Source organism: Streptopelia decaocto, assembly GCF_964273445.1.
Source record: "Streptopelia decaocto genome assembly, chromosome: 7".
NCBI classification, from domain to species: Eukaryota; Metazoa; Chordata; class Aves; order Columbiformes; family Columbidae; genus Streptopelia; species Streptopelia decaocto.
This window is the reverse complement of record NC_138661.1, coordinates 52,240,802-52,255,549: the sequence shown is the minus strand read 5'-3', so window position 1 is coordinate 52,255,549 and position 14,748 is coordinate 52,240,802.

The window sequence follows — 14,748 nt, the reverse complement described above, 5'->3', positions numbered from 1 at the left end:
TCTACATTTTCTACATTATTTCTTAGTTTTTTGTTTGTTTGTTTTAATCCAGAAAGAAGCTGACCTTTTATCCTAGCTTTCAGTGAGTTCCACTAGTGCCATTGGGATGGACTGAGCCTTCAAACTGGTTCCTCTACCTCTGTATCTCATAGCAGCTTCATCCCCTTCATTTTGCTTGCTCTCAGAAGCTTGGTCTTCCACTGATGTACCTAGCTGCTAAATGGAGGGAAGAAGCATGTCTGTTGCTTTTTAAAATATACTTTATTTCCCTGTTGCATGTATTATCCACTGATGTTTTACATGGCTGTGGGGAGGCCTGGCAAAGGTGTTGATATATGTTTGGTTATTTCACTTGCATGCCCTCAGCGAGACTGCAAGACTCAGACACCTATTGCACTTCTTGTTTGTAATGCAGTGTCAATAAAACAAAGCAACTATAACAACTTTCTCACATCTGGTATCTTTTTTTCCCCCACTTTATTTATTTTTAAAGAGCAGGTGAGCTGTAAAACACCCCAAGGCTGAGGTAGCACAGCAATTCCATGGCTGCCAGTGCAGCTGAAGGAGGAACCCTGGTTTGGAAAGACAAACAGACCCCATGTCCTAGGAGAGATCTGTCACTCCCACTGAGGGGCTGGGGGTGTGTGTCTCTCCCCTCCACAAGGGCACTGGAGGATGCTCTGGCTGTCAGCGAGCAGTGTGCTGTGGCAGACATGACTTCAACCTGCTGGAAAGGCAATGGGTCCTTGCAGGAATCTTGACCTGCTTCACTGCTGTACTCCCAGCTGTGCATGCCCCGAGGAACGCACTTGCTCGTTAAAATAATGTCAGCATTTGCAGAGAGCCCCGCGAGAGCCTCTTTCCTTTCCTTCTCTTTCTATCTGCCAACAGCAGACTGAAAGCTAAGGTTTCCAACCTGCCAGACTCTGTCTTAGCCACCAGCAATAGCCTGGAGGCAGGAAATTTCTGAACTAGGGTTTTTTTTTTGGCTTGGGCAGCATGGGAGGTCAAACTTGACAGTCAAAAGGGGCTGTTCTGGTCTATAAGCCATCTGCTCACAGCTCTGGGCTTGGGTTTCCAGGACAGGCACAGCATACAGCAGTGATCAGAGGTGAGCACCATGGTGGAACATCCATCTCTGTGTGTGTTCTCAAAAGAGCAACATGACAACCAGCATTGTCCAGAAAGCACTAAGCATAGCACAGTTTTCGATGGAAAAAACACACTATTCAAATATCAGAGTAATTCACAGGTAGCAGCAACAGAGAGAAGTGCAGAACTCGCACCCTGTCAACAGCACTAAAATATTTACTTCGCTTTTCAAAATTACTAGAGATAAATTCAGCTTGTATTGACTTTTCAAAGCTCTTGCATCTATTTTGTGGACATGTTTGTGCTTCTTTTTTGGCCAGCTTTAGAAAGAACATAGCTCATGATTTTAGGACAGTGAGATGAAATAATACCAGAGATTATAAAGTAAATCAAAGTATTTGCCTGCTTTTCCATGGGAGAACTACTGGGACAACCTCTTTGCCTCCCTGTCTTACCACCAATTTGTTTAGATGAAGGCCATGCTCCTTCTGTACAAGACTACTTCCTTCAGCTGTGTCAGACTCAATAGGAATTGGTTTAGGAAGGCAGTCAAGACCCGAGGGTCTTGTTATAAAGCTTGCTATTGCAAGCAAACATTACCAAAAAAAAAAAAAAATAATAATAATTATTAATGGACATCTTCCCCCAAAGTACCCATGTTTCTTGTCTCATTGCCTCTATTGGCAGGCCAGTGGTGCCTTATCGCTTCTGTTGGCTAGAAACCATCTACTAATGACCAGATGAAGCCACCCGTGATAAAATCTGTTCTAATGACAGCCCTGTCTTTTGTCTTCTCTTGCTGGATGGAGGTGCTAATCAAGCTCTGCCAGCATTTTGGGTACAATTTTCTTAAGCTCCCTTTGAGGAGCACAGGGACCTATGAGGGTATCCCTCCAACTTCTAGGACAGAATACCTCCCCATCATCCCCCCTGACTAAAAAAACCTCTCCAGGAACAGGAGTTTTGGAGACTTGATTTTCCTATCTCAAGCCAGAAGGGCACACTGATAATGGTAATCTTTGTTTTCTTCACAGCTGGGGCATAGCTGCAAAGGGAGGGAGGCGATTAAGAGAATATTAAGACTTCATCTTCCAAGACGTTGTTGCTTCTCTTCCTCCTCCCTCTCCCCTCTGTTCCCCATGCTTAGCAAAGAAAGCGGCAGGAGTATTATTTCTCAAGGCCTACACTGACGTCAATACGCAGGGTATTTATTTATGAAATTGAATCTAACAGTGGGGGAGAGAGGAGCGGAGGAAGATGGACGCACAGAGCTAGCAGCTGCCAAGTTATAACAGAGCAACAACCTCCCAATATTTTTCTGCCCTCTTTCTGGGGGAGGGGTGCAGTGCTCAGAGCTTTGGAGGCCCAGAGAAAGCGAGACAGAAGGGAAAACCAGAAAAGGTAGGCTTAGCATTGAAAGCAGAGGAAAGATACAGTAAGAGGACAACCTAAGCAAGTTAAATAGGCCATTTCTGGCATCGGAATATGCAGGTTCAGTCCTTAAGGCAGCGAGGGTAGCACTGCAGACACTTGCCTTTAGGCAGGCTCTGATCAGGCTCTAGCAGGCCTTTCCTCTCAACCTCTTTGGTCTTTACATAGCAAAATCAGAGGGAGTTGAAATTTCAGCCCAAGAAATTTTTTCTCCTTTTGATGCACCTTCCTCACTCCCTGTTTCAGGCTCACACAGTGAAACAGCTGTCTGGGAAGCCCAGCACTAAAGTTAACATGAAGGTGTCCCCTGCAGTCAATGAGGAACAGTTTTCCAGAGTAGCAATTTTGTCCATTGATGTTAATATGTGCAGAAGCATAGAAAGATGAAACTCAGAAAGGGACAGCAGTTCTTTTCTTTCTCATGGGGGACACAAGCCCCAGTGCAGAGTGGGGAAGAAAGCTTGAGGAGCACAACATGGTGCCTTTAGCTTCAACTCTGGCAAGTGTTGGGAAAAGACAGTTCTGGCATCCCTCGCCAGCCTGGAAGTCATGCACAGAAATGTGCTGATTTGCAGATGGGAGTAGAGTAGGATGGCTTTTGCCTTTCCCAAGTACTGCTGGTTAGCTTAGGATAGGGCTGGGCAGGGGGAGGTGGGAAAGGAAAACACCCGAGTCTGGAAATAAAATTATTCCTCTTCAACCCTCTGGGTTCCACCAGGCTTATTGCTGGAAGCCTGTAAGGAAAACCTTCGCTCTCCCAGCCCAAGGGAAACCCGTGGCATAGAAAGAGGTGCAGCTGAAGGAGCCCTGCAGGTCTCCAGGTTTGTTGACAAAGCCTGTGCCCTTCTTGGGATTCCCCTGCCAACTTCCCATTGCCATGCACGAAGAAGAGGCAATGCCCTGGACTAACCCCTCCTGCAAAGGCTCGGTTCATGTCCTTGCAAACAGCATCAAGGTGTCAGCCAGTCCCAAGCTTATTGTTCCTTCAAAATAAGGGAAGAGAGACATGTTCTGGAGATCTGTTTACAAGTCGGACTATCTCCAGTTATATAATGACACAAGCTCGGCTGCCAGCAAATTGTTGCTCTGAGCCAGGGAAGACAATTAGATCGCCTCTCAGGGCGGCGAGCGTGCACAATGCAGGCTTTGTGCCACCCTGCCACCAGCCTTGGCATGTGCGAGTAAGCCCAGCTCACCCACTGTCTTCACAAGAAGAGGTGGCGGACGGAAAGGAAAAGCCCCCCGCCACAGAGAGGCAGCACCCGCACCTGGGTGCATGTGTCTGCGCTGAGGCCAGTGTCGCTGCCAAGGGCTGGGGACACCGGGGATGGAACTCATCTGCGCACGCCTTCCTGTCCTGGCAGTGAAACGATGATGGTAAATTGGTTGTCGCGCCACAGGGCAGAGACAGCTCTGACCCTTCCGCTGAAAATGGGATGGGAAGTTTTGGTGTTTGGCTTCCTGCGCTTCCTGGTACGCTGACAGATTTAGGCTCTTGCTGAAACTCCTGGCACTGCCTGCAGGGTCAGTGGAAAAAATGTGGTATCTAGAGATGGGAAATACCAAACACACTCAGAAATGTGCTCACTTAAAAGGGAAAGGTGGTTTCCGGGTGAACTTGCATTCCTGTCCTCCATGGACATGGATGGGAGCAGGGCCTTGGAAAATTCAGATACCAGACTGCTGCAATGCAACGTGTGACGAACAATAGCTGGGTCCTGCTCAGAAGAACACCTGGGTCACAGCTTGCTTCTAGTAGGGTTATGCTGTCAAAACTGCATGCCTGGCCAAGGGTGAAGGACAGGCCACTGCTGTCCCCTCAGCGTGGCGGGGCTGGGGCACACCATGGAGCTGCATGTGAAGAGCATCTCTCAGCTCTCCTATGTGCAACAGCAGCCCTGGTTTCAGCAGTCACAGATGCATAGATGGGAAAGATGGTCTGAAATAAAATTCCCAATGTCGTCAACAGCCACAGATTAATTCAGTGAAATTGCTCCTTGCTGCAAGGAGTTAGCGAAAGAAAAACACTGGGAAGAGAATGCTATCTCTGTGATGAATAAGGGTACACGTAGTTGCATTTTGCAGGGGAAGTGTTGATAAACATTGCTAAACCCTCAAGCTTCAGAGGAGCTGAGCGCTGATAGCCCAGGGAGCAGAGGACACTTCTGCTGGCAGCTTGCTAAGGCATGGCTGCCCACGCTGAGCACTTTTACCTTGTCCTCTGCAGTGTTGCCCCTGGCTTTGTGGGAAGACGAGTGTTTAGTTAAGTATACCACTGCTCTGAACCAGTTAGGAGGTTCCTGCTTGCCTGGACAGAGGTGACTCGTAGACTTTTTTCTGCTGAGGGCATAGCAAGCACCCTTATGTTAAAAATACTGGTTGAAAAAGCTGTATGTACATTTGCACTGCAGATAAAGAGCTGCATGCTCCGCTTGCAGAGCTCCCCTGGTGTTTATAAAGCACACCTGCTCTGCATGCCCATCACAGAGTTTACTGATGTCCATCTCGTCCATGTGGATGTCAGTAAAGCCCTAATGGCAACCATGTAATAAGACACAATTCTACTCTCAGCTCAGCCCAGCAAAACAGTTCCCTCTGGAAGTGAGTCATATTTCTTCATCTTTCGAACCACTTCAAGTAAGTTGTCTTGCAGACTTTCTGACTACATTTACACAAAATGCATCCTTCCTTTCTTTCTATTTCTGATTCCATGCATAGGGTTATTTTAGATGGTGTGCTACAGTTCACTGTCACACACACACACACACACACACACACACACACACACACACAGCAGAGAGCACGCTATGCTTTTGATAGGTACTTGGCAAAGTTTATGCAGGTGGCAGGCTCTTGGTTTCCCTGGGCACTCACTATGGATTTACATGCCAGTACAACAAGAGAAAAGGCTAAGCTGCTGGTCACTGCCAGAAAATCCATGAGTTTGTCTACAAAGTGCAGCTTGTAGATATGAATAACCTCACAAGACCTCTCAAGTAAAACTGGGAGTATGGGTTACTGGCAATCTTAAGGAGGTGCAAGAGAGGATTGGAGTGTGAAGAGGCTTCCAAGAATGGCTTGTACACATGTACAGCATGGTTAGGAACTGTTCCTCCCTGGGATTTGGGTGCAGGCTATTATTTATATCCCTGTAGCTCTGCCAACATGTGAGTCCTGCAGCATTAGAGCTGGAACTCAAGCTCTGAGCAAGCTGCAGGCTTTCATTCACAACTGTAAGATGCAAAAGACCCTTCGGAGTCTGAGGGCAAGTGAGGCTGTACATAAAAATAGCCCAAGGCCTTCACAAGTTCCACCTTATGGCTTAGTTTCCATACCAACTAAAACAGGCATCTTCCAGTTGGAAAAAAAAAAATGGCTGGGAGGTATAGGAGGGAGGTTTTTGAGGTTGTGAGCGGCATGGGAGCAGGGATGGGGCAGGTTTTGCTGTCTCTTCCTGTACAAGAGCAGGCAGCATTACATGAATTCAGAAGAATCTGGACTGAAAAACAAACAGAAGGAGATGGCTCTTCATGCAACAGGTAGCAGATCTGTGGATCTTCTTATCAAAGGATGTTGTGGATATGAGAAGTTTACATGGATTCAAGGAGAGTTCACAGAAGAGAAATCCACAGACAGTTACTAAATACATAGGAACTGTATCTGGCTCCAGAAGCTCCTGAGGTGAAGATAGTTGGAGGCTGGAAGAGCACTAAGTGGAAATATTGTATATGTTTGCCCTCGTTCTTACTTCTCCCTAGGCTTCATGGACTCTGTTGGGGTCTGGATGCTAGGCTAGACAGACCTTAGGAGCTGGTTTTATGTTCTTATGTACCTTCATATTCATATTGGCTTTATCCTGTTCTTGCATGGCTGCTTCCCAAAGGTCACCATCTTCAAGCATCCTTATCCACTCTATGTTCACTGTAGCTCAGGCACTGCACACACCTTTTTCTGGGTTGAACTTGGCTGAGCAGCTTAAGATCCTGAGTGCTGGTAGACAAATTTGTTGAACAACTTAAGGTTTGTGATGCCTGCCTTATACATCCCCAAGGAGTCCCTCACTCTCAGGGCTTGATGTTATCAAGTGTTTGGCAATAATATTGATGTCAGACACCGCTACCCCTCTTGCCTCCTTGTTGACCCATTTGTTCCCACTTCAGCAAACAATGTTGAAACTGTTGTGAACCCAGATGTCTTCAGTAAATTAGAATTCTGCTCTGGTCACCAGTTTGCCCACTTGATTCCAAGTTTGGCTATGGAAATTGAGTCCTTATTGGCATCTGTGTTAAAAAATTCTGAAGCTGCTGAGACAGTGCATCTCTCAGATGAACTGATTTGGGAATTTATTCACCCTACTTGGTATACGTTTTAAAGGTTTTATTTGTAGTTATAACAGTCAGAGCCTTTCTCCCCCCTCTTTTCCCTGGAAAACAGCATTTGAAAGATGAGTCTCTGAATAACAACTGAGTGGCCTTGTTAACCTTCCCTTCTCATCTTCCCAGATGCTCCTTTGAGATCTCCTGTCCTGGGTGTCTCACTATGACTTTGAGAAACTGCTATAAACCAAGAGTGATGAGGATGGCAGTGACTCCTGAAGGAGAACTAGGAGAAAATGGTCTTCCCCCCCAAAAAAAATAAAAAGGAGAAAAGATGTATACCTGGAGTCCATTGATTCTATTCTCTCTTCCAATAAGAGGACAAAGGATTAATGGCTACACCAAGAGCTATCTTCTGAGATAGCTCAAGTTCAAGATTTTGGGGACTTCATAGCAAGCCATCTGTTGTGGAAACAAAACACCTAGCTCTGTTGCAGTTCAAAGATCACTGGTGTTGATGATGTCTGATTATCAGCACATTTGCGGTACTACAGGGATTACTTGATGTGGAATGATTGCCCTGACTTTGTTATCTCTTCTGTCACATCAGCTGTGGATCCCACTGAGGAAACTTCAAAATTAGCCAATTGTCACTCAGAGATCTCCAAAAGTGGACTGCTGCCATGACGGATAGAGTGGGCTGTCTGCCTCCAGTGACATTTACATTGTTGATACTCTTTTTACTTTTTGCTGTTGCTCACATAATGGGGAAGCTATTCTTAGCCTGAGGAGCCAAATCTTAAAGAAAAACAAAACAAAACACCCCTCTGTGAGCCATTTCCACAACAATAACTTGTAGCAGGGAGGAAAGAGGGTGGGCCAAAATATGTAGCTCTCTTCACCAAATAAGGACCCTTGTAAAGGTGGCCCCAAGTGCTGGAAGGCTTAGGAAGGACAGGGAGGGCTTTGGACTGGAAGAGTGAATCAGCGCAGCCATCAGGTCACACCCACATGAATAATACCTCTCACTTCCCTTGAACTGTACATTGCGATAAAGACCTAGCTGCCTTTTTTGGTATTCCAGTGTCTGCCCAAGCAGAGTCAGATGTGAAATTAGGTTTCCTGTGCCTTAATAGATTAATTTAGTTTGAACTAAAAATGAGGGCACGTGTACTGTCAGGAGCCAAGAGGTCTCAAATGACATATGTCTCCCTTTTTATCCTTTTGTGTGTGTGCTTGGTAAGTCTAAAAATCGATTAAAATGTGTTTTCTCCAAAACTTCTACAAAATTTTAAAAGTTTACCACTACAAGCAACCCCACTGCTCACATGCAAGTGCAAAACCAAAGGTGATATCTACACTGCCATCTTCTTGGCTTTTTGGGACCCCATGGAGGCATTTCTGTACCACTGGAGAAATATTAACTCTTTCTTTTGTTGTCCTTGAAGTGTTCTGTCTTAATAGCTGTGCTTGCCCAGACTACATCAGCTCTCCAGACTTCCTTCTGACCATCTGAAGGTGAATCCCCTGGCTCTTGTTATCCTTCCAGTGAGTCTCATAGCAGGAAAGATGCAGACTCTACATCTTATCTACTAATGGATATTACAGCAGACATCCTTGGTGAGAACAGATAAATGAAGCCAAGGACAAAACTGTACTTCCAGTAGGGAATCACAAAATCCCCACATTAAAATTTTGTTTTCCTTCAGAGATCCATGGCAGGTTTCTCTCTCACAAAGGGGACACAGATGGGAATTTCCATGGTGACTGTGAAGACACCATCTTTACCTGAAGGTAACTCAAGATAAACTTTTCCATGGAAAAGTTTTCCATGTGACTTGGAGAAGGCTGCTATGCATATTGGACAGTCCTGACTGAACTTTCTTGTGCTTTTAAGCTCTGTGCTGCTAAAAGAAGCATTTGCAGTGGTACCACAAGATTAGCTCTGTCCTTTTACAGATATAGGACTGGCAGGACACTGCTATGCCTAGTTAAAAATGAACATTTATTACTCCTCAGTTCACTCAGAGAATGCCAACTTGAGCTTTAGGACAAGATGTAATGAGGAAAAGATGGAAGGAAGGTTATATGGATAACAGAGTCACTGAGTGTCAAAATCTTCTTCACGTCTGGATGCCTTATTGTTTTCCTCTCTTGAAAGCAAGAAGTTCTAGAAAATTTTAAGTCAAAATTGGTGCTAACTCTGATTAATAGACAAGAGTCTCTGGTATGAGATGTTTTTGGAGGTTTCATGCCTCAAAGGATATAGAAAGTGGTATCGGTGATAGCCTGATGATACCTTCAAATACCAGAAGGAGTCATAAGGCTTGTCACCAATTTTCCTGCCATCTCCTTTTCCATCTGTGAATCCCTGCCACATTCAGAAACCTAATGATCTTTGAGAGTGGACAGTAGGATCTTTTCCTGCCATGTAGAATCTCGAAATCTTACAAATAGAACAGAAACCTTCTTTTTTCCCACCTGCCCTATATTTTGGGAGGTAGCACTAGATAACCCGCTGGCTTTATGGCACAGGTTTTTCTGCATTGGTTCTCTGGCTACAGTCAAAAAACCCTCCCCTAAGCCCCTCCTATTATGATCAGTAACCCAGTACCACCTACTCAAGCAAATGGCAGAGCACCGAGGGTGTATCTCAAGTCTTCTCTCAGGGTCATATCATATGGTTACGCATTCATATTATGTCCTGAGACAGAGCAAACTTAAACCTAATTTTTAATAAAGTGTTATTTCATGCTGTTGAAAAATGCACTTTCCCCAACGCATTGCCACACTGTATCAATTTACTGCTTCACCCACTCATAATAAAAGATAAAAAGTCCTAGCCTTGTGTTACTTGTGGCTTTTGCTGGACATGGTTATCTCCCCTGGTTTCCTCGCCTCTGACCAACATGTTTTTGTGGTCACCCACAGGCTCAGATGCTAAGCCCACAGAGGAAAGATCCCTCCACCTCTGGAAGCCCTGAGCAGACCAAACCCTGGGGCCAGAGGAGGATCTTCTGCATGGTGCCACACTCATTGCCACCATCTCCTCCTCCCAGCCAGCTGGAAGGAGCCAAGAGTTCCCAGCTCTCTTGTCCTTCTTCCTTTTGAAGTGGAATTTCAAGGAACTGTGTCAAATCAACAGTCTGGGACAAAGACAAAAAAACCCCAACAACACACAACTGAACAACCATCAGGAACACCCTGGAATTTCCTAGTGATTGCTGATAGCACATGAAAGACACTGAAGAACAGCATCAATGATTATGATGATTAATGTTTCTTTCCATGTGAATACTACCAAAGCAGGAGAGTTTGTGTGCATTGAGAGAGCAGCATTCCTTTGTCTTGCTCATCTGCCCCTCATGCAGACCTTTCTCTGTTTTTTAAATTCAAAAATGGCTTGTAAGAAAATAAGTCCTCCCAGCCTCACAGCTTGTGTCGCTATTCTAAGCCTGTCCTCCAAAGAGTGGTCAAAGTTAAACCGACAGTATTTCAGGTCTTTCCCCTCCCCTTTATTACCCCATCTGCTAAGGGGACCTCATTTTAATTATTATTTAGGAAAAGACAGCTGCTTCCTGTTTGTATCATTAGTTTATTTTGTTTCCTGAAGGGAAGCTTCGGTGAAAAGAATCTGTGGATAGCTGGAACGTCTCACAAAATATCACTGGCTGCACGGGCCAAGGTTAAATACAATAGCTAGGTTTATTTTTAAATGATTATTATTTTTCTAAGTCCATGCCAAATCAGAGACTAAAATTCTAGCACATGTAATGAAGCTTTTACAGTAAATTTTGCTTTTCCTACATAACTCCCCAGAAGGGAGACAGGCATTCTTAGTTACAACAAAAGCTGAAACACCAGTTTCCCTCCAACTATTATGAAAACCAAGGCCAGAGGGAGATGAGGTGCGGTTCTCTTTCTCCAGTTTCTCAAAACCTGACACTCTGGTGAATTTGATATGCTGAAATCATGCCTGGCCATCGTGATAGCCTTCTATAATGAGATGAGTGGCTAGATGGATGAGAGGTGCACAGTGGATGTCATTTATGCCAATTTTAACAAGGCTTTTGACACTGTATCCTGTAACATCTTTATAGACAAACTGATGAATTGTGGATGACGTAAATGGGCAGTGAGGTGGCTTGAAATCTGGCCAAACTGTTAGGATCAAAGGATTGTGATCAGTGACATGAAGCCCATCTGGAGGCCAGTCACTCACAGTGCATCCCAGGGTTCGATACTGGGGCCAGCACTGTTTAATGTTTTCACTAATGACCTGGATGATGGGACTGAGGACAGCCTTGACAAGTTTGCAGGTGATTAAAAAAGCCAAGAGGAATGGTTGATGGAGTAGATGGTTGCGGTGACATTCAGAGGATGCTGAAGGTGTGCGTCAACAGGAATCTCACAATGTTTGGAGGGAAATGTGATGTCTTGCACATAGGATGTAATAACCTCAGACACCAGTATGAACCAGGGGCTGACCAGCTGCTGCAGAAAAGGACCTTAAGGTCTTGGTGCACAACCAGCTGATCATGAAGAGAAGGCTCAGGAGGGATTTTGTGACTATGTATAAATATCTGATGGGGGGGAGGAAAGATGGAGCCAGACTCTTCCCAGTGGTGCCCAGTTGCAGGATGAGAGGCCACAGGCACAAGCCGAAAGAAAGGAAATTCCATTGAAATGTCTAAAAAAATATTTTTTTAGCTTTTTTTGTGGTTGTACACCAGCACAGGTTGCCCAGAAAGGTTGTGGAGTTTCCATTCTTGGAGATACTCAAACCTCAATTGGTCAGAGTTTTGGACCTGCTCTAGCTGACCCTGCTTGAGCTGGGGAGCTTAGTATATGATCTCATGAGGTGCCTTCCAACCTCATCTACTCTGTGTTCTTATGAACCCAACTGCAACAAGAGGACCAGGAGGAAATGAAGGGCTAGAGCTTTTCCAGACCAGCAGTGAGACATAAGCCATACTGCTGATGCCATCATTGACTATGTGAGGAGTTGCAAGCTCCCCCTTGCACACAATCAGGTCTTTTATAGCATTTTTGAAAGCTATTAACACTATCCATTTCCAAGACCTCCAGTCAGCCCCTGTTCAACTTCTCACTGTTTTGGCAGCCTTGTCCTTTCCATTCATTTCAGTTGAGAGGCGCTCACCGGCACCAGCAGCCTCATTGCTGTCCAGTCTTCCTGCTGCGAGGAGTTATTTGGCACCAGTGCTATTGGCCTTTTCATGAGACCAAAGATTATGGAAGATTTTATTTATTGCACATGAAGTAACCCCTTGCCCCCTGCCCTGTTTTTTTCTGGTTTCTTGTGTTTGGTTCTCTCCTTCACTAAGAGCTTTCACATGCCAAGTTGCTTTGATGGAAACCACTACTTGAGAAAGAAAAATGGTACAAGCCTTTTCTTCTGTTCCCTCTTCCTATACTGAGTATACCTTAGAATCGAATAATGAATATTTGTTTCCTTAGAAGAGTTTTTAATGCTGTAACTTCAGCCATGAAAGGCAGGATATGCTAAGATACACTCCAAAGAATGGGGTTGTAAATGCTTAATAACAAAGTGGACAACATTTTAAATATAGGGAAAGCTACACGTTATTCCTTGCACATCCAATGACTAAAATGACTGAAGGTTTGTTGCATTCTTCCCTTGGAAAATAACTTCATCTTGAAGTGAATAGTTAGTTTGGCCAGGTTAAAAACTACTGAGAAGCAACCTTTTAACAAAAATACCAAAAAACTTTTGCTCTAAGGTAGCATTGCTGACAGCAAGCTGGTGCAGTATTTTCAGCAGAAAGTGATTGCTGCACATGGGCTTGTGTAGAAAAAGAAAGGTAGGGTGAGCAATGTGCTTGAGAAGTCATGTTCTCCTATGCCACAGAAATGCGGCACCCTTCAGCTGCACATGATGAGCAGAAAGAATGGGTAACTACTGCAGCTGCACACAGAATTAATTTCTGTCGCATCCCAGGAAATGGTTCTTTCCACAGGAAAGGAATAATATTGCAATGTGCATTAATGAGCATTCAGTGCAGGCAAGAACCGTTGTTTAAAATTGTGATTGAATTTGAGGTTCTCTCCCCCAGGGCTAACTGCAACCAGCTGACAGGGTTTCCAGCGTCATCTGCAGTGAGTGCTGGGTCATGGTTCGTGCCCCACCGGGTGACACACATGATGTTGCTAAGCCATTTCCCAACAGTGCCCGCGTCGAAAGCTGGGCTCCCACTCCACTGCCATGGCTGGGTGAGGCAGAGCCTTTGAATTGTAAAAGACTTGAACTTCCTTTTTAGCTGGGAGATGGGTGGGAGTCTTTTGATAGTACTGTTTTCTGCTGGAGGGACAGAATTAGGAAGAAAAACAAAACTTTAACCTCTTCACTCAACTATGGAGAAGACAGTCTCACCATTGGGCAAGGTTTATTCTGCTGGGAAGCTCAGGCTATTCCCATCCTGGGTATAACGTAAGGTCAACAGCAGCAGTCTCCAGGAATATTAATCTTTCACCTCTCAGACTGTGCCATGGGTAATTAATCACTTGATTGCATAACTTCTTGTAAGACAGGAAAAATAAGCTGCCTTTGCCAGCTTTTTGGACAAGTTATTTCGCATACATTTGAACTTTCTTCCAGTACTTGTTGGGTTTTGATTGCAATGAATGAATCGCATCCAAACTGTTTCCCAGCCGCAGAGGAGCCAGACAGCATGGAGGCGCATGACGTCCCAGTGCAACGCTGGGGAGTGGGTCGCTGGGCTGTTTTGAGGGAATCCCTCCAGCCTCTCAAGGGGTGGGGGAAGACACAGCATCCAATGGAGAAGCTCAGCCCACGGCAGGATAGCAGAGCACAGCTTTACCTTGTGTTTTACACATGTATGTAATTGAAAGCAGGATCTGGCCAAGCTGCTGTTGAATCCAGAGAGCTGAAATTTGCTTAAGAGTGGGGAAATCCTGAAGCTTAATCCTAGAAAGTTAAGTTTTGCTGTGCTACAATCACCTGGGACGTGCTGCTGGGATGAGCCCAGCTGTAGCAGACCTTCAGGCCCTAGTGCTCATGTAAAGCTGAGAGGGGTGTTGAGCCAAATGCATTGCTGGAGTGGCAGAGTATCAGCATACCCCATCTACCCAGCATGCTGCGGGACTTGATCTTCCTTTCTACAGCTTCATTAAATGGTGGTGAAAAAGCAAGTTTTTTCTTTAAAAACGTATTATGCCCTACGTGGTAATGGAATGTGAAACAAGATGCTCAGAAGCTACCTCATGCTTCATGCTCACACGGATACCAACCAGCCTGCTTCCAACCTTGGGTCTCTGACTTCGGGTGGAGGAGAAGGCATCCCTGTGTGCTGCAACACTGATACACCCTTCGGCAGCCCTGAGCATCTTACCACCCCACTGCTGCCTCCAAAGCAGGTGGCGGCCATCCTTCAGCTCTTTAGATTGCCCCATATAAATATTTGGCAAAGCTCCACTCTCATCTTTGAGTTGTTCAGACCACTTTCTCCCAAAATTGTTCAGCCTGAGGCTGTGGGTGGTACAAAAGAGCTGAAACAAGGAGGAAATAATAAGTTAAGTGTCCTCCTGAGTCCAAAAGTGGAGGGGCATCGGTGACACATGGAGAGGGATGCTGAAAAAAATCAGTGGCCACAAGAATCAGAACTGGACTGGGTGGGTGGATGAAAGCACTATTCTTTAACAGCTCCTGGAAAAGCAGTCAGGAAGCTTAGTTTGAAAGCATTCTTGTGAAGATCATGTTATCCTTTGGCTCTAGGTAGTCTTTTGATAAAAACTGAGAGAAACATTTCCCTGTACTAAGTGTTCTGAGATCCTTGCAGGAAAGATGCTAACAAAGCAGAGGGCTTTGCACTGTGTGCTATTAAGTGTCACTGCATGTTACAAGTGCTAT